The sequence below is a fragment of the Cavia porcellus genome, unplaced genomic scaffold, assembly GCF_034190915.1.
Source record: "Cavia porcellus strain 051 isolate PalLab524CR breed Dunkin Hartley unplaced genomic scaffold, mCavPor4.1 scaffold_7, whole genome shotgun sequence".
Lineage (NCBI taxonomy): Eukaryota > Metazoa > Chordata > Mammalia > Rodentia > Caviidae > Cavia > Cavia porcellus.
This window is the reverse complement of record NW_026947490.1, coordinates 96,587,888-96,615,546: the sequence shown is the minus strand read 5'-3', so window position 1 is coordinate 96,615,546 and position 27,659 is coordinate 96,587,888. Positions and strand designations below refer to the sequence as shown.

General features: G+C 41.8%; 1 protein-coding gene across 3 annotated transcripts in view; it reads right to left on the bottom strand.

Annotated features, from left to right (window-relative positions):
• Foxo3 (forkhead box O3) overlaps window positions 1-27,659 on the bottom strand; it is a 108,482-nt gene that overhangs the window by 46,750 nt on the left and 34,073 nt on the right. Inside the window, exon 1 of one of the 3 annotated variants that reach the window (XM_063253982.1) lies at window positions 1,085-2,071. The exons of the other annotated variants lie outside the window; for them this stretch is intronic. The gene's annotated coding sequence lies outside the window, so the exon portion shown is untranslated. Of the gene's footprint in view, window positions 1-1,084; window positions 2,072-27,659 lie in introns of those variants that run through there. 3 annotated transcript variants of the gene reach the window in all.

Here is a 27,659-nt window from a genome sequence, read left to right as displayed (position 1 = left end):
ATTTTTATCATTCACAATAGAAAATGGTTTCTAAAGAAAAAAAGTCATTTTCCTTTTAAAAACAAAATCCCAAATTTCAGATGGTAATTTTTAAAACTATACTTAGTTTTTTAAACTAAGTCCTATTCTTTATAATAAACATACAATCTTTTCCTTAAAAAAAAATCAACAGTATGATAAACCTCCAGTTTGCCAATACCAGACATGCATGCACACAGTTTCCTTCCGTCCCTTTTTCTCATAAATGAATCAAGTTTCTTATCCAAGGTAGGCTAAAGATCCTTCACTGTGACTGTACTGTTTACCTGCAATTTCTAAATGAGAACAAACAATACTGTCCGGTGTCTCCTTTTATTTAGCCAACAAGCATTTATTGAGTGCTGAGTACTCAGTATTTTACATAAATGCTGCAATACAACAGTGAACAAGATACTCCCCGGGGAGAGAAACAGAAAGACAGAGGAGAGAGGTAATGTGGGTACGTGTGTATACGTACAGAGCTAGCCGAGGACTGAACCCGGGGTCTCTGTGATGAGCCACATTCCCAACCCTTCTCAAAAATTTTCATTTTCAGACAGGGTCTTGCTAAGGTGTCCAGGCTGAGCTCACACTTGCAATTCCGTATGGAAGAATTCCTTGTTTGCATAAATCTCTGGTTTCAAAGCCCTCAATGGAGAGACCATCCTCGGGCTGAAATTCTCCTTTTTATGGGAAAGACTAATTTCTAAGGTTGTGACTGTGTAGACAGAAAAAGTTGTAATATATTAATACTCTATTTTACAGGTTTTGAAATCAGTTTTATAAAGTATAAACTTCTCTATAACAACCTTCAAAAGGAAAACACTAAGGCTTCCACTAGCATCTGAGAGTGCCTTCCCCGTTTCCATACACTTAAAGTTACACGTTTCACGTAGGAGGACCCCAGAACAGCCAGGTGATACCAGAGGATCCCCAGTTCAAGCATGCTCGCAGCTGTGTCTCCTACTGTGGCCCTCACTAGACAGACTTGGAAGTTACAGGGACTTCTGCCGGCCCTATTTTGACCCACGTGCACTCAAAGGCACCCACAGTCACATTCATGTACCTCAAACAGTGCAATCCACAGTGTCAGGGGACAGGAGTTACTCAGCCAAGAACTGCACGGAATGAAAGAGCACGGTTACTACCGCGTGGGGCAGTCCTGCATTTCCGTGTCACCTTTTTCAGAGTGCTACCATCTCCTAGGCGTGGGCAACCCTCCTTAGATATGGAGTATTCCACCAGCTCCCACGACACTTTACGAATCTTCTATCAGAACCCTGGTCACGGTCCGCTTCCAAAAAGAAATACAAGGCCACTGGGACTATACTTTACGCAGCTTGGTAGTCCTCTCACTGCCTGGCACTGGTCCTTGGCTCACTAACATTCTTATGTTTGGTTAACTAAATGCAGGGGGCTTTCCCTGTTGTGACCCAATGGGAAGCACACAACACTTTCAATCAGAAATGGTGAACCTGGATCTAATCAAGCCTTTAGCGCTCACTTCCGGTTTCCGGAAAGTCAGGTGATAAGGATCATGATAAGGGCATCACAGGAAGACAGATGCACCTAGACGGGGGACGTTTTGCAGGAAAACTGGCCAGTTCTGCAAGAAGTCGGTGGCATAGAAAACCACAGCAGAAGGTTTATGGGTGGTACCTGTCCTTGATTAAAGGAGGTACCATCTGTGTGCCACGTGTGGCACTTGTTTAATCCTGATTCTAACAAACCCAGCTGAAACAGGCCTTTTCTTCACAGAATTAAGAATTTTTAAACATTTAAACTGGGTATTAAGATGAGACCAACGAACTGTGGGAGCCATAGTTAGTTGTGGTAACGGCACTGTGACTGTGTAAGGATATAGCTATATTCTTCCAAGGTGCACAGTAATAGTATACAGAGGTAAAATAACAGGCCTAAGATTTGCTGTAAAATCCCTAATAAAGGAGTAACAAAAAATCAAAAAGAAAAAAAATGTGACAGATTAAGAAAATGAGGCAAAATCTTGATAACATACTTCTGTGTGAATTTTTTTCTCATAATTTTTAAATTAAGGAATCTCAAAGGCATATTTTCTCAAAATAGGTAGCATAAACTCAATGAACACATTTAAATCTCTCTGGCCATATTCTCAAACTTGTCAGTGAAGTAAACTACAGTGGCAAAATCTCTAATCAGTGCTGCGAAACTTGTAAAGCTTATGCACAGTCCACTGTGGCCTGTGTGCCTCAGGTTGGCCACCACCGCCTAGAGCCCAGGTCCCGGAGACGAGAGGCACCCCCAGGGGGCTCCAGTCAGCTCTCCCGGAGCCAGGAGCCAAGCGAGGGTGAAAGTCACCCCATTCGCTTCAGAGCCAGGTCACCTGACAAAGCATAAAAACCGAGCTTTTTTTTCTGATTACCTGTACTATGTTTTACAAGAATAAAACATTTTACATACTGTCAAATAAATAATAAATAGTGACCTTATCTGCAATGCCCACTGTTCCAGGGCCCTCTACTGTATCCCAGCAGACCCCAGTTTCCATTCCAGGAGAGGCAGCCGTTACAACCAGACCCCTTGAGGCAGGCAACTCAGAAAGGAAATGCTGGCAGAGAACACCCAAGAAACTTTTCACAAGACAAGAGGGGTCAGGCGGCCCTTCGAGAGGCACAGCAAGCGCTGTGCTTTTCACAGGCTGATTATCTTAATTCCCATCAAAGGTGCTTAAGGACAAGTGCTACTTTAGTCATAAAAAAGCCAGAGAAAACCAACCAAAGAACTGGCTCCTCTTTTATTTAATGTCTTCTGTCAAGGAAAACTAAGTTTAAAAACATGACAAAAGTCATCATTGAAAATGTAGAAAAGACCAGCACTATCCTGTCTTCATGCAAATCAACCCGTGCCCTTGCCTTCCCCCTTCCCCCTCCCACCCCACGAAAATAAAACCCCAAATTGCACACGGATTGAGGGCTCACTCCTACCTGATGCCCTCTTTGCCTTTTCAGGGCTTGTGTTGGCCTTTCATCACTGTGGCAAAAATACCCGCGATAAATAACTTAAGGAAGGAAAGATTGATTTCGGTTAACAGTGTCAGAGGCTGCAGTCCCCGCTGTCACAGGGCAGTGCTGCTCACCTACACCCAGCCGCCTCCAGTGACCAAGTCCTCTGACTCGGCCCCAGCCCAGTCAGCTGTAAGCCACCAGTGGGTTAGTCCACTGGACATCCTCCCGCCCCGTCACCCCTCTAGGGCCCACCTGCGACCCCTGCTGCCTTGGGGATCAGGCCTCCATCCGTAAATCTCTGGGGGGACACTCACCGTTAACCCACAACAGGCTGGCTCCTAATGCCTTAGTTTCATCACTCTGCCTTATCGTCCTGTGTCTTTCTCTGTCTGTAATTCCTTCCTTCCCTGTCTTTCTTGTACCCTCTGATACCTTTCTTACTCTGTTTACTACGTCCCTGCCCTTATTTCCCTCCTAAAACTCTCCTTACCCACCTGCTTCCCTTCTTTATGAAGCCTGCTTCCCTGCAGCCACTTACAATCCGTCACCACGCAAGGAGAAAATAAACTTCCCTACGAAACTGCCAGTTAAGCATTTAGAACTATATAAAGTAAAATAAAGGCCATATTTTAAAACTGTAAGACTCAAAGATGACCTGATGCAGCAGCCCCTAAGTCTCAGATAGGCCTTTTCTGTCTCGGGGTGCAGGTACAGAACGTATGCAACCAAACAATGTACCTGAATCAGTTTCCGGGTCTGTGCTACTTATCTTTTTATCAAAGGGTCACCATCACCAAGGCCACAGGGACTTATAGATGAAAAGCTTCTTTCCTTGGCTTATTATCTAAAATCCTATCAAAGGAATTTCTATGAAAAGACAAATGTTACTCTATTCACAAAAAAGGCTGATAAAACCTTAGAAAAAAGTAGGTACTTCACTTGTTTAATGTACAAAGGTTTTTTTTTAAAGATTATGAAACAATACTGCTGAAAGAGATTTTGGCAAAAGTATTACCTAACTAAAATTTCTACCTCCTGCTAAGTCCTACTAAAAAAGAGAATATACGTATATGATATCATCCTTTGACTTCACAGTCTCACAAAGTACACTATGTGGGATATAATAGTCAAAGGAAAAAAATAACCATTTTCCCCTAACTTGACACCCAAGCTAACGAACCTCTCCATGTGGCTCAGAACCTGAGCAACACACAGGAAAACAGTGGCAGCAGATTACAGGGCCCTCTTCCAGCCCTGCACAGGGAACAGTCCAGAGCGGTTCTCCACGGTCCAGGCCACCTTCACGTCTCGCTCTTGAGAATGCTGCTTGCTTCCTCCTCTCTCTAAGATCCACAGGATGCTGGTAACCACCACCACCACCAAAAGATAATGCATAAACTAGCTTTTGCTAGAAACCATTAACAACCCCAACTTACCCTCCGCCAGGTCTGGTTTTACCATGAGAAATGGGGCAGAGGGAAGTTACAGAAGTTACACAAGGCCCTCGGCACGTCAGCCACACTGCCAGTCCACACTGGGACTGACATCAGACCCTTGTACCAACTGCAGAGGTTCAAAGGCCCCTGCAGGTCAGAAGGTACTAGCGCCCAAGCTCATTTCCACCTGTCCGCTATCAGTGCCCAGTGAGGGCAGAACGCCACACCCCACCGCCCCGGCCCTGGGCAGGGCAGTGTTTCCCATCTAACTGTAAGTGGCTGTGGAGTGGGTTTAAACTCTTTCACACTCTTTGCACAGAACTTTGATGGCACCTCCTTTCTTCTCCATCTGCCTCCCGCCTCGATGCAGGATGGACTTGGAGAGGCAGAGACGTGTACCAAGCACAGCAATGCCTCTACCCATCTCCACCCCAGGTGCCAAGCCTTCCAGACCCGTACCAACCTGCCGTATCCCGGCATCTCTACTATGTACCCCTGTGCTCATTTCTCTATTTGGCAAATATTTAGGGAATACACACCACAGACCAGGCTCTCTGTCAGGGGCTGGAAATACAGGGCAATCCAGAGATACACAGACCCTAACCGCATGGAACTCGTCCAGCCTCCTGCACCTAGAGAAGCCTGGTCACCCTTCAAGATTAAGTTGCTTCATATGGCAGGCTTTTGAGACAGTCCTGGTTTAAGACTTTGCTAGTGAGATACGGCAGTTTATAGTGGAGGTAAAAACCACGTACAGCCATAATCAAGATACTGGCATAGCTGGTGGGAGAACATAAAATTCAACATTAGTGACTGATAAATAAGATTATCCTCATGGGACGTTTCACTCTGACATAAGAATGGGTGTGTGTTTTTTAAAAAGCTATGAAATCAAAGACTCCTGGGAACAGAAACAGGCTGAGAAGGCAGACTATCACATACCACTATAATTCAGAAGTTTGTAGTATTCCCTTCCAAACTATATACTTGTTCTTCATCGAAGAAAAAAATCAGTGAGTGTCTCTTCACCTTGCTATACGTACTCAGGTCATGTAGGCACGAGGAAAGCAGCGGCCACTTGCTAAGACAAGCGCCACAGCACTGTACCTGTGCTGGCAGCACACCCGAGGTGTCGCACCTCCGCAAGCAAGCTGGCCTCCCCCGAGATCACACCGCAAGCAGGGAGTTTTAGCAAGGACCAGACCCACACAGCTGGCCCATCCTGAACCACGGTGGGTTACACATGGGCAACATTTTCAAATTACTAACTTGGGCTCACTTCCCAATTGCCATGACATTAACAGAGAGAGCTGGACATACCCTGACCTTTTCCAGATGTCCCAGAATCACACCCACTTGTGATCACTCCCCCCCCCCACACACGCCTTCTCTCATCAGCTGTCCACCAAGCACTAACAGGAAAGCAAGCACCTAAGCATATGTAACACAGAGAGAGTTCAGATGACTCCTAAGTTATAGTGCTCCCGCCTCCGGGGCAGAGGCAGGGAGAAACGAGCGTCAGTGTGAGGGGGAGCACTGCTGCCGCCTACGATCTCCTTCAACAACACAGGGCATAAAGCAATGCTCGGCTCCTTTGAAAGACGAGACCAATCAAGCCTGGCTAGCTAAGCTGGTGGCTCACCCAAGACCCACAGTGATGGCTAAGGCATTTTTAAATCTAATCTTTAAAAAATTAAACGCTCCACACAGTGAAAATAGGAATCTTACACCAGATTCACAAATGTACCTGTAACAGTGCTCCTGTGACCAGCCTAGAATGTACCTAGCCTGCCAACCTATCGCGAAATTAATTGTAACTACACAAAAGATGAGACACCACCAACCTAGTGACCTAACAAAATTATTACTTCAATCATTATTTTAAAGTTAAATACTATTGAAAACTAAAAACGAACAACAAAAACAGAAATCCCTCCTCATGGAACTGAACTTTTCAAAGAAATTAAGTACCAATTATTAAGATAAAATTATAATAATATGCTAATTCATTACAGTTTATCAACACTCTTGCTTAAAGTATAGTAAATACAAATAAAAATATTTATCCTATGTACACAGCATGCATTTAATCCATAAACTTTTTAGTTCAGAAATGTCAAGTTTAGAAATGTCAAGCAACTGTAAGGAAAAGTATAATGTCTCGGAGACACCACCACACATTTCCACTCAGAGATATACTTGTGATTTGCTGATCCTTCATTTTTATGCACAGAGAATTTAAGGAATATACAATATACCATCTATGTAAAGTTTCACCAAAATGAAACACTAATTTTTTACTTTTTACATTTTGACTATTCCCTTGCAAAAATGAAGTGGTAACAATGTATTTCAAAGCCCACATGTAATCTGGCCTGCTAACTACAAATAATCCTTTCAAAAAAATCCCTCCCATCCCAGATCTATGCTGTTATTTTCTTGCTATTATTTATTAAGTGAGAAATCTATTGGTCTAACTTGGTAATTTTCTCTGTGTATCTTGAATTACATAATCTTTGTTTCAAATTCCTTGGTTCTGTACCAAAAAAAAAAAAAATTATCTTTCTAAAGTAAACCAAGATTTTAAAAAAAAAATGTTTTAAAAAATATCACATCAGAAAAACATACACCCCAAAGTCTATCAACCACAGGCCTCAAAACCTCCGGCTGATGACCTGGATATACAAATGCAGGCCTCACTCACCATGTAAGAACATTCCCAGAATACCAAACATGTTCATGGCAAGAATGAGGTTCCCTTGCCCTGCTCTACCCCTCACCAAGCCCCAACACTATTTTGTGAGGTTCCTGTCACAATTTTGTATGTAATCCAGATGAAAATCTTGGGGACAACTATTACTACAACCTGTCTAATAACTACCTACTTTCACGGACACATACGATTTTCTTCTAAACCCAGTTAACAAATAATCAGTGAAGACGTGGAGGTTGTTCTCTACTTTTTGGACTAAAGAAGCCTCCTGTGAGATACTGAGAACAGTCAGTATCATGCAAGGAGGAAGGTTCTTCTTAAGCCCAGTTCAGACCCACAGCTGAAGGCCTGAATTTCTCTCCGCCCTTCATTTTAGAAGCTGAGATTATTTAATTAGGGAAATCCACAGACTGCCATATAGACTTTGTCACCACTTGCTACACCTTTTAATTAATACCTGTTACAATTATATTTTCTACAAATATCAGAGGTGTGGCAGTGTGTGTTGCTTCGTTCATCTGAGGACAGGCTGTTTGGTTTTGGTATAGTCAGGACACCTTAAAAGCATACGCCCAGGGGCAGAAATTGTGACCAGGTCTACCTGAAGGAAAAACAAGTTCTTCCAAAGATGAAGGCCACATCCAGTAGGCCTGGACAGGAGAGAGCCAGAGTGTCCACCAGTCCTCGGATGCTGCTTACAAGCTTCTCTGATCCCCAAGGAGGTGAGGCACTAGGAAAGAATGACTTACATGTGCAGGTGGGTTCGCTACAATCTACCTGCCCCACGTACCTTGTGCTCACTAGCAAAACACCCTGTACCTCCCACTCACACTCAGCAATGACCTGGACACCAAGAAAGGAGGACATTTATAAACTCAACAAAGAAGGCTCCAGGGATATCCAGGGTTCTCAGTGTGTGTGTCTGTCCTGCCACTTTTTGGGCTCCACCACAAACCTCCCAAATCCAGGGGCTGGGAAGCAACGGCAGATCACGCTGCCATCCTCAGGCATGTCCCACGATGAGACAGGGAACAAACAGAGCCAGAGAAGAGGGAGGACACAGCAACACCTGTTTCAGCTCAGACCTCCTCAATGCCTTCTGGGCTGCCTGCCCCAGAAGTGAGCCGCCCTCCTCCGCCTTCCACTGCAGCTCAACTGGGGGAAAGCTTCAAGAATCTTTTAAGGCCCTCTTAAACACAGAGCCAGAAGCAGCAAGCTTCTGAAGAACAGCTGAAAGAGAGAAAGGTCTGTGGGTGGCCCAGTTTTCTTACAGACACCACGCTCCACCTTTGCTCAGAGTAAGTGAGCAGGGCACAGTGATCCAGGCGGAAGCCAGCCTGTGTGGGATTATCTCCCAGGGAGAAGGGGAGCCCTTAGACCTTAGAGCTCCTGCTGCCTGCCTCCTCCCTGTGGGAACACAAGGCTCCCCTGGGAGTCCGTGTGGTCGGGGGGAGGCCACAAACAGGGGGATGACAGGAGGGGAAGGAAGCAGAGGTGTTTTTAAAAAGAAAATATACTGATAAACACATTGATGGGGAGCAGAAGACTCACCCGTGGGGAAATGACTAGGAACCAAAGGAGCCCTCCCCGCACTTCCCCTGCCTTTCCTGGCTGCCTCAGGTACACAGCAGCCTTCAGAACAGAAAGCTTCCTCTGTGACTCTTCTGCCCTCCAAGCGGAGAGGAAGGAGAGCCACCCTGCCCTCCCTCAAAGTTTCAGAGGCCCCGTGCCTCTCCCGTTCCAACATCCACAAAAACCTGTGATTCAGCTCCAGGCACACTAAGCCCTCCCACGACTAAAGTCACAGTGCAGAAGAGCCCCGCACGCCAGGGCTGAGGCCACACTCCGCAAACCTCTTTCTTCTACGTGGCGGGTCGTAGGTGTGACGGCCTGGCAAGCACTGGACACTGCTGACCTCAGGGATGCCGAGACCTCTCACCTTTCTCCGCATACACTCTTGAAATGCTCAGCAGTATCCCTATGTGGTTTCAGGCGTGGTTTCCCAGTCTTGGCCCAGCCAAGGGTTTGGAGCCCACTTGTCCTGTGTTAGGCTGCCGTGCACTGTGCAGTTGGGCAGCATCCTGGGCTCTCTCTCCCCATTAGCCTCTAGTGACATCATCCCTCTCTGCCCCACCATGTGATAAGCAAAGCACAAAAAGGTATTCTGGGGCCAAAAGTGCAGCATCTCATAGGTAAAATCACAGGTTTCAGATCACTTCTGCACAGGCTTTGTAAATTTCTGTGTTATTAAAGGGAGGAGACCTGAACTGCTATAACCTGCTAAATCTTTAGTGTGAACTCATTCATGCTTTCAGAGGAAAAAGCCCCTCCAAACTGAGGCAGTGCTAAGACATGGCCGTAAGAAAGGCAGCACAAGGGGAAGCCACTGACCCCACTCACAGCCCTCTTGATAGGGTCGCTTCCCCTGCTATTTACCAATAAGCAAAACAGAACTCAAGGGCTGTCCTATCCAAATGAACCTCGGGAATGATAAACCGCACCAAACACCCATAACCAAAGATTGAATGGGCCCTGACCAATGAAATCAAGCCAGAACCCACCCCCATCCTCCACGGCACACGATCCAGCACCCTGGTGCCTCTGTGTCAAAACTAAAATGGTGAGAGGCAAGATCTCATGAAGGTCAGCACAGGCAGAGGGGCTCTGCTGTGGCCTCACAGGGACTCAGGACCACATTTAAGAAGTAACTAACAATTATTATTCGAGGAGACTGGATGATGCATAAGAGGTTAAGGCATTGCTGCCCTCAAGTTGCTGACAATCAAGCTGGGAAAAGATTACACATTCATCAACATCTTTATCACCACCTAATAGTAGCAGCTGAAGTTTATGGGAAGCTTACAATTTGCCAAGCTCCATGCTACGCACTTCACAGCCATTATCCTCTTTTAATCCTAGCAACCCTGTAATACACGGGTAGCACTATCTTCATGCTGTGTTTTAGAAAAGTTGAGAGAGACCATGTGACTTGTTCAAGGTCACACAGCTGATACATGGTAGAGCTGGGATTCAAGTGGCCTCCTTCAGTTCCAAATGCACGCCTAAGAGCCCTGGAGACCACACTGCAGAAGTGCACAGGGCCCAGGTTCAGGCTGGAGACCAGTGGGATCTCGGAGGAAAGCCAAAGCCTGGCACTGGCAAAGAAGAAAAGTGCCTGGAGGCGAAAAGTTCTTTAAAAATTAGCTCTTTGTCTCCTGGCCACTTAGCCATGTTGGAAATGCTACTGCTCATAAGGAAAATAAATCAAAGTTCTTCTTTAAAATAATTCAAGGGTTGGAGCAAAGAGGTGCCACAGGCAGACACAGATGAAGACCAGTGAAACTCCCTCTTCTTCCAGAGGGAAGAGTCTTGTCTTCTAGTGTGTTTAAATCATTAGCCTTGTTTTCACACCAGACCTACCTCTTCAGGGGAGCAGGTTACAGTCTCATAGAGTCACGGACACCTCTGCTGACCCCGGGAGTGCTACTCTTCCAAGTCCTAGAAAAGTATTCACACTCACAATCTCTACATTCCATTAACACTTAAAAGACCTTTCCCTGTTACAAGGTCAGGACAATGTGAACCCCTAACCTGGCCTTGGATTTATATTTCACTTTTTCAGACATTTTCATCCTAAGGATTCAGAGCTAAAGAAAACTGACCAATGAGGGATAGGACATTCACTCCAAGAATTTTTCGCTGCAGTAACTAAGGTGCGTCATATAAACAAGAGAAATCCTTTCTTCTGGACACTGCCGTGGGTATTTATGAACTGTGCCTCCTGGCACGGCCTTAAGAATGACCATGGAACTCCTGGTTTGACTTAACGGCAATGGACACGTTTGTGACTTAGTAAGGCTCTCCACGCTGTCCTGTGATCACTGCCTCAATGAACTGCTGCTCCTGTGGGCGCTCCCCACTTTTCACACAGAGCAAGGACACAGCCCCGTTCCCAAAGCGCCTCGCGGTTGTTACACTCCTTCGGTGATTCACCAAGCAGCACAGGATGTGCCCAATTATCCATTCATCTTATTTTTTCCAAACTTATTTCACAAGAACGTAGATTCTCCATCAACAAAATTACCCAACTCGAACAAACAAAATACTACTAGTTATCCTTAAAATTCTCTTTGAAAGTGAGTGCAAGCATAAGACAATGTTAATGAGACACTACAATGGTTTTGATTGTATCATTCATTCAAACATCTAAAAAATATCTACATTTGGGAGACGTTGGACAGGGAGTATGACACAGTGCAACAAAGATACCAGTACAGGCCCTGTATCCAAAAAACTACTATTACCAAGTAAAAACATTTACAGTGTTAATTTTGTTTTCTACTGCTAAGGCAGAGTAAAAACAACAACTCGAAATCTTAGTAATAAGCCGCCAACAGCAGCTGTTACTGACTGAGAAAGAAAAATAAAAGAAAATTGTTATTACTATAAACAAATTATTAGTTCTTTCCAAGATAAATAGTGACTTGATGTTTCATCCTCAGGAGCAAAGCTCCATGACACCAACGATCCCAGCTCCACCAGAAAAACACTATGCTCTCTAGGGTGTCTGCTGTGTGGAGCCCCTACCTCTAAATACTGTGGGGAAAATAAACAGGGCTGGGGCACTGTCTACAAAAAGCAGCTACCTTGTTCTTAGGGAAAACTTCTGCATCTCATATGAAACAAAATGATGCCACCCAATCACAACATGCTTACCGATTGAAGAAAGGTTTTATTTTAGGGAAACTGTAAGCACAAAAGTTACGTACTATTAAAGTGGTAGGGGAATGAACTATGTTCTGTCAAGGAATATTATCTAATTATTCTGCATTAAGAAATCTGTAGAGAGTCCCTCTGACTCCACACATGCTTGGCTCTACCCCGTGATTTATGCAGAAGGATCCCGGGCAGATTGCAAATGAGGCCTCCAGAAGGTGATGTCATGTTTTAGCATGGCATGCGCTGAACACTCATCTGTCAGGCTCTGCAACCAAGCCTCAGTGAGATTCTGGCCCAAGATGTGGCAAATGAAAACTCTTACAGACCATTAATCACACCCATGACTTCAGATACAGCAATACAACATATGCTTCTGTAGCTCTGGTCTTTATTCTTAACTGGGATATGAGCCTCCTATAACATCAGTCTACAAGAGATGCTGTTTCCAAAGTAGGCAAATACAGCTCAGTTCTAATTAACAAAATATAGATACAGGAATAAGGATATAGCTCAGTGGTAGAGAACTTACCTAGCACACATGAAGTTCTGAGTTAGATCCCCAGTATCACAAAAAAAGAAAAAATTACAAATATGACCGTGAAATTTGTTATTCTTGGACACAATAAATAGATGGACAATGAAGAAATGAGGTAAACTTTGCATCTGAAAATACACTGTAGTCCACTTTCATTTCCAAATGTCAAAACTTGGGAGATAAATTTAAGAATTCAACCTTATACCCAGAATAAGAAAACTATTTTTATTTCATTTGTTTGGCACATTCCAACACTTAAGTAGGAATAAAGATCGTGATGCCTAGTAAATATCTCCATGCATAGCTCACACTGTTGATATTTTATACTGTACATATACTTACATATACTACTATACCACTTAACTTGTAAGCATCTGCATCATTTATGAATCTCTTTTTTTTGTCTTTTTCCTTTTTATCGGTACCGGGGATCGAACTCACAACCGCCTGCTTGCAAGGCAAGTGCTTATGCCGCTGAGCTAAATCCCCAGCCCCATTAATGAATTACTTTACATCTCCTATTTAGTTTTATTAGTATATACTTATAATACATTATAATTACATTTGTTTTCGGGAACGACTACATGCATATAGCATATCTTGATAATTTTTAGGTACAATTTTTTAAATCATAAATGGTCAAATGGTCAGTGTTAAAAAGTAAAAATAACCATGACTTTCTGTCTTGGCTCCACAGCTGCACTGATTTCTTTTATTTCTACTTCTGGTAACAGGCTCCACTTTAGAAAGTTAACAGAGTAACGGATTTTTGGCACTGACATATTTATTTATCGTGGTTTCCATCTATAGTGGACTAACAACCAGACAAAACACATAAAGCAACTGTTTTCAGACTCTGGCCATCAGGCAGCACAGAACTTAATCCCTGAGAAAAGCGAACCAATTGAGACAAGCCCTGTAACAGCCAGAAGGCAGTTTCCAAGCTACAGCACCGAGCAGGGAACTCCGGAGCAGGTCAGGTTCACAGAGCAGAGGCAGCTGAAGTCAAGAATCAGGAAGACCATGTTCAAGGAGCCCAAGACGACGAGCGTTGGCACAGCAGTACACCTGGGAGCAGGGAATGGCACAGGTGCCTTGGAGTCTTCAGAACGATCTGCACGTGGGTGGGAGGAAACTGAAGTTTGGATACAAGCACCAGTTGGCCTAAGAAGCCCCAGCGCTCATCCAAGGCTAGGAGTAGTCCAAGTTTCACTAGCAAAAACAAGTAAATATACCTGACAGGAGGTAAAGATCTCAGAAGACTGACTGACTAGTAGAATGGCTGAATCATCCCTAAAACTCATGGCTACGCTGGACCTACTATAACAGAACTTACAAGCTGGCTTCACAATGATACAACCGATTCCAAGTCATTTAACTGCATGCTAGGACAATGACTAGCACTTTAAAAATTACAACAAAACCATCACTCAGCTTGGTGAAACTCACAATATCTGGTACCCAAGCAAAAAATAGCAGGCATGTAAAAAAAATGGAAAATGTGACCCACAACAGGAGAACAGCCATCAATAGACACAGACTCAGAAATGACAAGCTGGCAGATTAACAGACTAGGGAATTAAGTAAACCATTAGAGATGGTGTAGCTTCTTTGAAAAAACATGTTGATCACCCTTCAGAAGGTCAAAAATATTTATGACTCAGCAATTCCACTCTTGGGCATACACCCAAATAAATGAAACAGGTTTTGTGTGTATGTTTACACAAAACCTGTAACAAATTTCACACTGACATTATTCATACTAGTCAAAAAATGGAAACAAATGCCCACTGATACATGGCTAAATAAAATATGGTATATCCACACGACAGAATATTATTTGGGCAATAAAAATCAATGAAGTGTTGATAAATGCTACCACATAAACTCTGAGAATATTAAGTGAAAGAAAACAGTCAATTAAGAGATCACATATTATATGATTACATCATTCCATTAATATGAAACGTTCAGAATAGTCTGGACATTTCATGAACAGTAAGCTGGAGAGGAGTAGGAAAACTGAGGAGAGACTACAAAAAAGTACATGGTTTCCTTCCAGAGTGATGAAAATGTTCTAAAATTAGATTGCAGTAGTGGTTACACAAACCTATAAACACCAAAACTCCTTAATTTGTATACTTTAAGTAGGTTGATTATATGACAATGTGTGTATGTTTATATATATAATAGTTAAAAATTATAAATATAGTTCATGTATTAAGAGCAAAAAAGCAAATATGAAAATGAAGATACAAAACAAACCAATTCATTTTTAATGAAGAAAATGTGCTGTCTACATTGGAAAATACATGAGACAGGATCAAGAGCAATCAGACACTACCGAAGATAAGAGACCTTAAGATACAATCACAGCAAGTATAGAAAACAAAGCACACAGAAAGGACACATCATAACCAAAGGAACAATCAGAAATTGTAAATTTTTAAATGCCATTTGTAATAACATTAAAATATAAGGTTCCAAGAAGTAAATTTTATAAAAAGATATATAAAAACTGTAAAATTTGCAAAACATGTTGAGAGAAATTAAAGAAGACCAGATCTAGAGCTGTCCAAGTAATTTAAAAACAGAATTAAATCACTACCTGATCTCAAGATTTATGGAGAAGCTACAGTAATAAAGACAGTATGATACTGGCAGAAGAAAAGACATATAGACCAACAGACCAGGACACAGGGACAGAAACATACAAAGGTGTCCAAGCAGTTCGATGGAAGGGCCAGGGGGTAGCTTAGAGGCACAAGCACTCGCCTGGCAAGACCAAAGACGGTCCTGAGTTTGATTCCTGGCACCACCCCCCTCCCCAAATACTTCAGTGGAGAAATGAATCCAGACCCTCTCATAAAATATTAAAATTAGCTCCAAATGAATTAGAGACTTAAGTTTAAAATTAGGTAGCTTGGACAAATATATGGGAAAAATAATTGGGACCACAGATTTAGAAAAAAAAAAAAAAAACCTTAAGAACAGAAAAAAGCATGAACTGAACTTTAAGCAAAATTTAAAATTTGTTCTTCAAAAACAACACAATAAAATGAGCAAGAACCCACAAATAGGAACTGACACTTGTAAAACACACACACGCGCACACACACAGTGCTAGGGAATAAACCCAGAACTTCTGCACTGAGCTATGTCTCCGCTCGTTTTTAGCTTCAGAGACAGATAGGGTCTTAAGTTGCCCAGGTTAGGCTTAAACTTGTGAACCTCCTGCCTGCGAGTGCTGGGTTAGAGGTGTGTGCCACCATACTTGGTTTTGAAACTTACTTCTGATTAAAATAAAGGGTCATAAGAATACCTAACAAACTCCTATTGCCTGAATAGTATAAACACAATCCTATTTTTGAAAAGAGGCAGATTTCAATAGACACCGCACCAAAAAAAGATACAAAAATTACAAATAAGCACATAGTAATGGCCACTTGCCTGCTGCTGAGACAAAACAACCTGACACTCATAACTTAAAGGGGAGAGTTTTACTTTGGTTGATGGTTTTGGGGTGTTAGTCCATGGTCAGAAGACTCCAAGGCAGAAGAAACCTGACAGAAACCTGCTCAACCCACAGTAGGCAGGAAGCAGAGAGTGAAGGGAGGAGTCAGGACAGGAATACTCCTGGGTCATACCCCTAGTGTCAGCTCCCAGCACAGCCCGCCTCCTTCCAGCACACTCAGCCATAAACTCATCAATGGATTAACTTCCTGATGAGTGAGAGACCCTATCATCCAATCACCTCCCAGACATGTGACACTTGACATACAACACGTGATGCTTTGGGGGACGTTTTAAATCTAAACCACAACACACAGGAAAAGATGCTTTACCAACTAGCTGTTAAATAAATGGAAATGAAAGCTATAATGAGGTATCTACCATTGCAAACACAGTACAGTCTACAATGGATAAAAATAAAAAGACTGGCAATCGCATGTGTTGGGGAGGATGTGGAAAAACTAAACCTCTTTAACATATTGCTGATAGAAATATAAAATGCAAGGCTGCGGATTTAGCTTAGCAGCGTAAATGCCTGCCTGGCAAGCACCAGGTCATGAGTTCAATCCCTGGGTAACATAAATACATACATACATACATACATACATACAAAATGCATACCTGCTTGGAAAAGTCTAGCTGTTTCTTATAAAGTTAAACATATACTATGTAACATGTACTATGACCCAGCAAACCTCCTCCTAGGTATTTACCTCCCCAAAATGAGCACATACAACTTAAAAAGACTTCTGATGGCTTTATTCATAATAAAAGATAACCTGTAAATAACCTACATGTTCATCTATCAATGAATGGATACAATATGTGAGAGGCCTGTATAATAAAATATTCATAAAAGTGGTACTTTTCAGACACTGATAAAAGGCACAAACACATCTCAAGCGCACTGCGCTTAAAAAAGAAAGCTATCACAGAGGGTTACAGTGAGTATGAATCCATTCAGATGAACTTCTAAAAAGCACAATAGCAGTTCTGGAGTTGCCAGGGTGCACGTGTAAGGGGAGGGAACGGATAGAAAAAAAAGCACAAAAATACTGGAAATGTTTTATACCATGATTGTGATCTTGTTACAGAACTGTGCACCTTCATCAAACCCCACTTTTACACTCAAATTGATAAATTTTATTTTCAAATATAACATAAACCTGATTAAATTGTTCCTACATATGAATTTTGCAATAAATTTCCATAGTTTAAAAAAGAAAAACAGGCAATTTTATTTCACTGTGAAATTCAGACAAATGCCTCAAAAACAGCAGGGTTCCTGGAAAAAGTTTTAATTCTCTAGATCTCGGCGTGGGGGAGGGGACACAGGCACAAAACTGGAAATACCAGAAAAATGTGGGGGGCTGTTCTCAGAGTTGTTTTAAATGCTTCAGATTTCACTCAATTTGTATCTGTTACAAAGGCCATAGACTATGAGGTATTCTCTTTTAAAAACAAAACACACACACACACACACACACACACACACACACACACACTCACAAGAGCGCCATTCTTTTCTCCTGCTTGACCCAGCACAAAAGAGGGAGCCACAGTCCACCAGGCTGAGAGGGACGATCTCCAGCCTCTCATCACGCTTAAGAACACTTCTGATCCTGCTGAGTTTCTGTAAGGCAGACCTCCTTGAGCAAGTTCATTGTGAATTCCTGGGCGGGTGTGACACTTCACACTTAGAACCTTGGGGTGACTTACAGTCTACTTAAGTAGACTCACTTATTTTAAAATCATAAAAACAAAACCTCAAATAAAATAAAAAACGAAGAGAAACAGCTAGATTATAAATCCACCCAGCACGTGCTCCGTTGAAGCAGCAATTTAAAACAGCCGCACATTTTACAAAGAGCTACGTGTGTGGTAGGGGGTGCACACGAGGCAGGGAGCATGAAGTCTCTTACTGTAACTCAGTAAACAAAACTGTACCTGTATACGAGCAAGTCTGCAGGGAATGCATGTAAATTAATTAGGACAAGAGTCCTCATCTTTCTTTTAAGAGAAAGACACAGAACTTTAAAAATCTAACACATAAATCTCCTGAATTTGAAACAGATGAAACAGTAAAGTCCTCTAAGTCACATTAGCAGCATGCGCTGTTAACCCCAAAGCTACCACTGAAAGACCTGAAATGTTACGTCCCGTAATGAAATGTTGACCTGAAAAATGCAAAACTGTCTTCCAGTTTAAGAAGCGTCATTTAGTTGGTCTACATGGGTGACCTGGAAACATGTTTCCTTCTGACAGTACCATCTACACTCTCTATCACCACCACCCTGACAAGCAGTACACAGGGAAATGAGTATTTTGTTTAATTTTAAAGCTAGCGGTTACGACAAGAGCTTTATAACTTGGCCCAAGCTACAAAGCAGCTACACCTAAACTAGAACCCAGGATCCTTCCCACCAGCAAGTGAGAGTCTGGTGCCTATCGGTCCAGCGCAGACACAAGTCCTGCAGTTATCACAACCACACCAACCCTCTGCTTTTCCCTGTAACAACTCCTAAGATCTGCCCAGTCTCTACATACTCACCAAAACCAAACTTTTCAGAGTGACGTGACAATCTACCATTCCTGTTAGGGGTGAAGTTAAGAATAGTAAGGCTTAGCAATAATCCATTTATTCAGCTTACCAGTTATAAACCGTGGCTTTACGGAATGTGAATTACAATCGGCTGATCTCAAAGGCACTTAATAATTAACCTCCAATAACCTCTTCTGCATCACATCCTCCAGCTAGGCTAGAGTGAAACTAACCAAAGATATTCTGAACAGCTTGAGACACAGTGAACAAACTTTTCCAGCTGAAGGAAGAACTTGGATTATCTCCTCATTAGCAAAGGGAACACACTCTAAACTGCTGAAGCATTAACTACACAAGCAACTACCCTGACTTAAAACAAACCTGTCTAGGAATTTGGATGCACTCTCCTGACTCTGGGTGGGAAGGGTCTTGAAAGATCCTATTTCTCTTCAAACTTTCGGAGGACTGTATTATTAAAAATGTCAGATCCTACAAAAGTTCCAAGGCCACAAGAGAATCCTTGAAATTGTTTCTACTTATAACACACTGGAGTGATTTTTAAACAAGCCCAAAAACTACTAAAAGGATGCTAAGTGGTACTTTGTTCAGAAACTGTGGAGCTGACCAGCAGATAGGACATTTGTTTTACTAGTTTCTTTTGGGATACTTTTGCTTTTGGATTCTATTTTGATTGAGAGATTGCAGTAACATTTGAAACAGGTTTTTTCTTTTTTTCTTTGAGTATTTCCTACTTTGTTCAGATTGTGACTACAATCCGGTCCATGCTGCATTTCTGTCTAGGGACATGCTATTTATTTCTAGGGATAATTCCCACTCAAAAATTAGCCTCTTTGGTAGAACTATGTAATCAATTCTCAGCCATCTTTCAGTGCAGCAGGCGCATCCTTTACCTGATCCTGGCATCCGTTTTCCAAGGGGATGAACGAGAGCCCGCACTTCACTCAAGTATTCTAAAGACGACTCTGAGCAGAAAATGACTTTTATGTATTATAGTGCCTGAAACAGAGAAACTTGTAGTCTTCTGGCTGGCTGACTAGGAATATGCATATAAGGTTCTTACTATTTCTGATTAATGAAAGGAGGGAACTGGACATCTTTCAACTCTGACACTGTATGATCTCAAGGTTCCTGGAACATGACCGCACACAGGACAGTATTAAAGGTGAATCCTGCCACCCAAATGCCACTGCCCCGGCCTGAGAATGATGCAGATCCGGTCTTCCAAAACACACCTCCACTTAAAGAATATACATTTTAAACAACATATCATCAAAGATACATATTTCTACTAGGATGCAGACTCCTTTGAGAGGGCAGTTCTTTTTTTTGTTTGTTTTGGTTGATGGACAGTGTCAGGAATGTGATGAACATCAGTAAGTATTTATTGAGTAAATGAACAAGTTTTTTCTAAAGTAAAGCATTTGATATTTAATCTGTGGGCCCTTAAAGGAAGGGGATGCTTACAACTCACTACATGTCAAACGGCCATGAAGTTAGAATAGGGACTATCTTTGACTTTAGGAGACCGAGGAGAATTCGTTCGCAATCATTTGGGCATATGTGAATAGTGAGACAAACAGGATTAGAAATAAACATTTTATAGTCCCATTTTCATGGCATTATTTTTCAATGATCAGAAAACTCAGTATTTGCAAAGCAAGTTTCCGAGGAAGGGCACATGGAGAGCATTCTATAGTATTTAAATTTGGGGCAAAAATCTTCCATTCCCCTAGGTGTTCCGTTTTGCATAGGAAAGCCAAAATGAATGAATCAAATTAATAATTTAAAAGATAATGAATTCTAAGTTCTGTGAGCCTGAGAACTACTGGTAACATCTTGCTTCCAAGATATTCTAAAATTCTAAGGGCTCGCAAAACAAAAAACCACCATGTACGCCTGCTGGTTGAATCATCACTGTCTTCTTCCGCTACTTTAACTTGTTACCTTTATAGGACCCCCAACTATCACAGCAGGAAACAAACACAAAAATTGCACACAACAATGGTCAAGTGGCCAGCCTTACCTGAGCTTTTTTAAATGGATGTGCAAATTAAGTGCGCTAAAGGTGATCAAAATGTACATTTTAACAACTTAACGTGTGCAGACAGACTGCTAAACCCTCAGTAAAAGTGGGACAAGCTGCTAAAAGGGTTAGGGAAAGCTTGTTAGCTCCTTAGCTTTCTGAAGCTGCACGCTCACAAAGCCACTTCTGGGAAGAGTTTTCAGCAGAGTTTTCTGTAGGCAACAAGCCTTAATCACAGTGAGGCAGAACTATGCAGATGCATCAGATCTGAGAGGACTGTTTCTCCTTGACTCCTGATCCTGTTCTACCAATGGCATCGCCACTGTGTCAAGAAAGAGCCCAGAGGTTCTGGAGATTCAGGCAGGAATGGCAATTAATCATGAACAAGGACACTGACAACCGCAGAAGAAGCACTGAGAAACTTCTATCATACTATATGCAACAGAAACCCAGGCTTCCAACCCTCGGGAGCAATCAGTTCTTCTTGGCCCTGCCCCATCTCCTTTAAATTTACATTCTGTTTCATGAGCTTTTCACCTTAATTTATTTGTAATATTACATAACACCCCCCAAAAAAACATTTTACCAGTGACAATTTGCAAAGCAATTGCAAAAGTTACAGGTGTGATTAAAAAAATACAGTGCATATTCAATTTTTTAAAAAAAGTTTTACAGTAAAAGGCACATTACTGTCCCCCCTCAATATGCTCCCCCTTACTTCACACTGACTCTGTCACTCCGGCCACTTTCTGAGGCAGTTCTAGAAATCCTCTTCTGCAAATGTCTTTAGTTGTGCTATTGTGGGTGCTTTCATGTTCTGATTCAATTCAAAATGTTTACCCTTCATGGTCGTTTTTATTTTGGGCAAGACTCAGAAGTCACTGGGTGCCAGATCCAGTGAGTAAGCCAGAAGAGGACACACAGTATGTTTTTTAAAGTCTGTCTTTCCACTAGACGATCCTTGGCAGCAGCATTCACCATAGAGTTTGATTCCCCTTACAATTACCAAGGATCACTTACTAATATTTACACAACAAAATTTTGGGGGGAGTTTCTCTGGAGTCTTCTGAAAATAATACATCTTACAACAGAATTGGATCTTGTGGCTTTTCCCTTCAACCTACTTTTAATCTGCTGTCTCCCATGCTCGGGTGCCTCACCCTGCAATGCCCTGCTCACCTCTCCCAGGCACTGTTCAGTCCTCCCCACATGATCCAAGCAGATAACCAAATGAGGTCACATGCCGAGGTTGCCTGTACTAAAACAAACGAATCTTCTCCTAAATAATCCACACCATCACTTACCATCTACGAAATAAAAGAAAAGCTGACCTATGGTCCCAGTTTTAGTTAGCAGAAATGGCATCCAAGGCAAGCTGTTAAATCTAAGCTCCTGTTTCCTCTGTTGAAGATGACAAAAGTGTGGACTAGAAATGTACGAGGCAGGGACCTGCCTAGCAGTGTCTCAGCAGTAAATATAAGGAGCTCTGCAATAAAGAGAGTAAATATGAACTTCACTTAACGCAACTAAAAATTTTGTTTTGGCTTGAACAAACCTTAAATTTAAAAATAAGAATTGGTAAAGCCACGAGGCCGTGCCTTGAGGAGCAACTATGTAAAGAAAAGCTGCCAAATAGAAGCATTTCACATTAAGTACCTTTTTCTCTCTTCTTCAAACCACTAACATCCACAGAACTATGTCACATGATGGCGCACACCTGTCTCTGGGAGACTAAGGCAGGAGGATCAAATGTTTGAGTCTGGTGTAAGCAATTTAGCAAGATCCTGTCTTAAAAAGTAAAAAGGACCAGAGCAGTAGCTCAGTGTGAAATTCAATCTCCAATACTACCTTCCTCCAAAAACAACCACAAAAAAGTCACCATGCACATCAGATATGGCACATGAGGGCATCTCCACAGGGATGGAAAGAAAAACAAAAAGTTCGGATCCTACCCACAGAAAAGCAAAAAAGCAACAACCAAAAAACTCCCCCTAACTTTCACAAACTTGAAGAGGCCTAAAATTTCCAGGCTAGCTATCTTCCCTAGCTAAACACACAGGCTGTTCAACTTCAGTCCCTGAACAAACTCTAAAACTGTAACATTTATCTGTTGTTCAAACACAATGAACAATGAAAGCAAATTGATTATTCCCTGTTGGCAAATAGGTCAGTGTCAGAAGTATTACGACATCCCTCATTAGCTGGAAGGGATGAGTCCCAAGATCCCCCAACACTCTGGCAGATTTCAAAGTCTGTAGATGCTCAAGCCTCTTGCAGGAAACACCGTGTGTGACCTGCCACGACCTATGCACATTCTCCCGTCTCTCCTGATCTCTAGATTACTTACAGTGTCAATGTCAATGCTATGTAAGTAGTTGTTACACTATATTGGTTAGGGAATAATGACAAAGTGAGGCTTGTTGTCATTTGGAGGTATAGTAATCCTCGCAAACCTACATGTGCCTATGAAAAGAGGGCAAAAGAAACTGATGAATTTCATCCACTTGCCAAGAAATGTACTAATAATTGATATTGTTATCTTCTAGTTTGTTCCTGTAACCACCACAATTCTAGATTTTCATGAGTAAATCTTTCCTAAAATACCTATGAATAAATCTTATTTAAAATGATGTCTTTCTTTTCTAGCTGCCATCTGACCTCCTAACTACAATAACCATGCAGGCGCTTGTCTCTAATAACCACTAGGATGACGATCTAACATGACTGATGTTTGGAAGGCAGCGTGAGGCTCTGACGCTGCTGCTGCTGGCACCCTATCACCCCCAACCCATTTACAGGGCAGGATAAATCATTCTTCCAGACAACTTCATAGTCCAAAGCTATTCTAAGCGTTCTTGAACCTGTAGTATTTCCATAATCACTGCCAAAAACCTTCATTTTTAAAAAAAAGTCTACAATACCATGCGGAGAAATTTTATTTCAAAAACTAAACTTTGAACCTCAATAAAGCTGACACAGCCCAGAGCCCATCTTCTGACCTCAAAAAACGGAGGGAACGAGCAGCAGGGCAACCCTGGGCAGGCCAGGGTCACAGAAAACCCTCCTCCAGAACTCCTGTAAGAGTCACCCTTCTCCCTGTTAGCAGGGTGCATTTCTCACACCCTCTTATACCAAAAGCCATGCTTTGGAAGTCACGTTATACACTGTATAGTACCCAGAGTCACAAATGACAACCGTGATGTTCTGCACCCCAATGTCTTCCTTAAGTGTATCTGATGTTCTGGATTCTTAAGGTTCAGAACTTCAATGCTGTTACAATGACAGAAATTTGGAAAAGATGGGATAAAAGGGTTTCTCTCCTGTCATCTCTGAGAATGTAACAGTTTTCATGGCTGATGCTGTATTTGATCTGCTCACTTTGTTACATCATTAATGTAGTCATTAGCTACGGAACTTGTACAAAGTACTTAAGTGGCTGGCTAAATGAATAAGATTGTTATACATTTTAAAATGGGAAATGCAGATCCTGCCAGGCTCCTTTATTTATGTGTACTATTGTGGTCTTTTTTGCTTATAGGACACTAATTTTGGTGCCAAAAACATTAGTCAGTAAGTGCCATCTCTCCTGAAATCGTTCAACCTTGTATTATTAGAATGATAAACCAACAAAAAAAAACCCCAATATTTATTGAAATTGATCTGATTCATCTTTTCCTTCATGAGCAATGCTGGGGACTGAACTCGGGGCCTCATGCTTGCCACTGAACTATGTCTCTTTTTAAATTCTATTCAGGGACAGGCTTTTGCCAAAGCTAGCCTGCATCAGGAAGCAATTTGCAAACCAAAGATTTGATTTATCTTGGAAAATGTAAATACACCATCCAAGTATTGATATCAAACTCTGTCTCATTCCTCAAAGTCACTGCTTATTCCCAGAGACAAACAACTGGAACATTTTCTTGTAGAAAGGGAAGGAAAAAGCATCTTATCATGCTTGCCTTCTCATAGCAATTCCATCAAATGAAATCTCAGTCCTAATGGCTTCAGGAAGGTTCCTGCACTGTATAAAACATACCCGGACACACACACACACACTAATATGATACATACTGTGTTAATCAGTCTTCATAAAGTAATTCATATCTCAAAATGCTCACCTCATGCATGCTAACAACCATGCTCTACCACTAAGCTACTACCTCAGCTCCCTCTTTCCTTCTTTTAAAAAATGCAACTAGTTAAGACAATACACTCTTGTCTAGTTCTGGATGAATGTGAAAAACAAATAAGCAACAAAATCAAAGCCGCAAGCATTCTCTAAGCAACTTAGTACCTATTTTTCACAGCCAAATCCAAATCAAAGATGTGACCTCTGTGGTAAAATAACACAGAGATATCTAAATTTATGGACTTATTTCTTCCCACCCTTCTGGTAGCAAACCAAACTGGCTCAGAACCAAATAACACTTGCCCATTAAGTCAACACCGAATTCACCAGCCTCTAAATTCGACTCAGTTCTCTTCCAATTCAGTTTGCAACCAGAACTAAGTTAAGAACTGAAGAACCACTACATGAGCTGATTATAAATGTGAGGGCATTCTTCAAAGTGAGAGAGTATTTTAAAAGAAAATGATACTGAATTTAAACAAAATATTCAGTAGAGTCCCAAACTTCAAAAAAACAAGATTTCAGTAGTGTCTGTTCTTCCGAAATATTTTCTTAGGTCAAGAAGGTCTGAAAAACTAATGGTCAGGATCCTAGTAAATGCTGCTACAAGGATAGAATAGAAAATTACAAAAATGTTTAAAGATAATAATGCTGTTAGCAAGGTATAAGAAATGGACACTTCTTGTACAAGTTTAAAAGGTTTTAGAAAAGACAAATGAGAGGTTAGAACAAGAAATGCTTTAGTGTTTTGAAGACTCTGAAGTATAATTCCAATTCTAGAAATAAAGGCAGATGTGTATTTAGGTTTATCCCTAAGAATTTCATCAGTGACATAATAGAAAAATTAAAAGTGCAAAAACCTTAACAACCCCTCTAGAAGCAAGCAGCTAGATAAATGGTATGTTTCATATAACAAAGAGCACTGCCACACAACAAAATACTATGCCACCATTAAATTAAGTCACTGGGCATTTATCCTAGAACAATGAAAACTTACATTCACATAAAACCTGTGTAGGAATGTTCACAGCGGCTTTATTTAAAAAGCTGGAAAGAACCTAAATACCATTAATTAATGAGTGTAAGTATAAAATGTGATACACACAGAGAATGGCACGCTATTCATCAATAAAGCAGAACTACTGATATACGTGACAACTTGGATCTTAAATCCAGGGATTTAAGATTAATGGAACAAGCTGATCCTGAAAGGTGACTGTTAGAGTTTAAGTGTGAAGTATGCTCACAAGACCCTTGTACTGGGGCTTGATTCCCAAAGCGGTCATACTCTGAGGTGAGGCCTAGAGAGAACTGGGTCCTGAGGGCTCCCACCAATTCATTCACAGTTCAGTGGGCACAGCTGACTCAGACAATATGTGCCTGAGTTACTCAGCTTTCTGCTGCTGTTACAACGTAACTGACATAAACCTAAAGAAGGAAAGATCTGTTTTGGCTCATGGCTTCAGAGCTTCAGTGCACGACCCCCAGGAAGTGGGGGCCCACTGAAGGCGGGGGTCACTAAAGGCAGGCCTCTGGACAGTATTATCTGGTCACTGCCTCTCTGCCCTGGGCTGTCTGGTCATCTTTGCTTGCTGGTTTCCCTGAAGTGAGCAGGTTTCCACTTGTTCATCTGTCATGGCGGCTCTGCTCTGCCACAGGCCCACAATGGAACTTTGATGGCCCTGAACTGAAACCTTGAAACCATGAACTGAAACAAATGTTTCCTTCTGTACAATTTTTTATGTCAGGTATTTTGTTACAGCAGCAGAAAGCTGACTAAGTCACACAGTACATGGTTCTACTTTATAAAATGTAACATTTTTGAAATGACAAAATTATAAAAATGGAGAATAGTCAAAGATTGTCAGAAGTCTGAATGTAGGTACAGGAAAGGGGATAGGTGTGGCCACAAAATACCAGGTGATCTTTGCAGAGATGGAAATATTCTGCATCTTGACTCTCAGTGTCATTAGCTTAGTTGCATACACTACATGCACGATACTACCAGTGGGGTGGGACGAACTGGATAAAGGTACATGAGATTTCTGTCTACTGTTTCCTAAAATTGCATATGAATCTATAATTATATAGAAATAGGACATTTAATTTTTAAAAGTTACAGATGAGTACTTCATGATGTAGAAAAGTATCCATATCCCCCTGTTTTGTGAAAATTAGCCAAGACATCCAACCACAACACTCCTGAAGGTTAGGTTAAAAAAAATCAGGTTTAAAATCACATGTACAGGGCTGGAGATACAGTTTGGTGGCACAGCACCTGCTGGCAAGCGCAAGGTAGTGAGTTTGATCCCTGGTAACCAGAAAAAAAAAAATCACATGTATAATATCAGTCAACCAAGCCAAACCACCATGAAATAAGCACAAAGAAAATACATGTATTTTAATAAAAGAAAGAAAAGTTTTAGAAGCTTGTATCTATGGAATATCAATCTCAGTAGAGCTAGGCTTCCCAAGTAACACAGCTGCGTTTTACCAGTAGTCTTAAAGTAAGACGTGTAAAAAGCAGAAAAATCCAGGAGCAGAGGGTGCTGGGAACCTCAACTCAATCAGGCTCAAACAGGAGGCTGACACAGATGTGGACGACTCTCAAGGAAACCAGCCACCCACTATTTTCTTGCTGAAATATAACTACATTCTAGAGGGAAATTTAAGATGGTACGATGCACACCCCAAAGTCAGGAGCAAGTAGAATGGAAGGCAGTGGCTGGGACCCATCTGCTATGGGGCAGCCCCTGCTGGAAACCACTGCATGTGGCACATCTGGGGTAGGCTCACTTCTCATACACTTACTCAACAGCATTTCTGTCTGTGAGTCAGACTTCAATGAACTAATTTTTTAAAGGAGCGTAAAAGGAATTTAGAAATAAATCCACCGAACTGCAGTCAAAAGTTAGCAGGCTGAACCTAGGAAAGGCCAGGAAAACGCATCTTCATGGAAACACAAGGGTCAAATCAAGGCAAATCCTGATGAAAAGTCACTATGAGAATCCAATAATCTAGAACTA